Genomic DNA, 603 nt, shown 5'->3' with positions numbered 1-603 from the left:
GAAAGCCTTATTGAAATCATATACATTGATTTATTCTATTGCTTACATAGAATTCTGAGTGCTTGAATTACTCGTTAAATATTCAGATGTCGAGATTTGAACCCTCAGATTACTCTGCCCTAAATCTCTCTGGAGATAATTACCTAGAATGGGTAAATAATACTCTTGTTGCCCTGAGATCCAGATGACTCGGACAATACATCAATTAGTACAATGATATCATTATACTATAACGATTATTCGTTATCATCTCACTGAGGAATTAAGAGACATGTATCTTCATGTTGAGGATCCTTGTGACCTTTGGTTACAGTTAAGGAAAAGGTTCAAACCGGTATCGTGGCAAAAGGCCAACCATGAATGAGAGATCCTCAGATTCCAGGATTTTGAATCTGTGGACAAATATAATACTGCTCTAATGGATATTGCTTATAGTCTTGAACTATGTGGTGAAAGGATAACACACTATTCTTTATTATATAAGAAGTTCACCACTTATAATGACCTTTTGTCATATCTTTTGGCTTCTGAACAAAGAAAGCAGAAAATCAAAGATACCATCAACAGATTTGACAAGCTTCAGAAAAGATACATTGAGCTAAA

Source organism: Brassica oleracea, chromosome C9 (genome assembly GCF_000695525.1).
Source record: "Brassica oleracea var. oleracea cultivar TO1000 chromosome C9, BOL, whole genome shotgun sequence".
Taxonomy (NCBI): domain Eukaryota; kingdom Viridiplantae; phylum Streptophyta; class Magnoliopsida; order Brassicales; family Brassicaceae; genus Brassica; species Brassica oleracea.
This window is presented reverse-complemented; position numbering follows the sequence as displayed.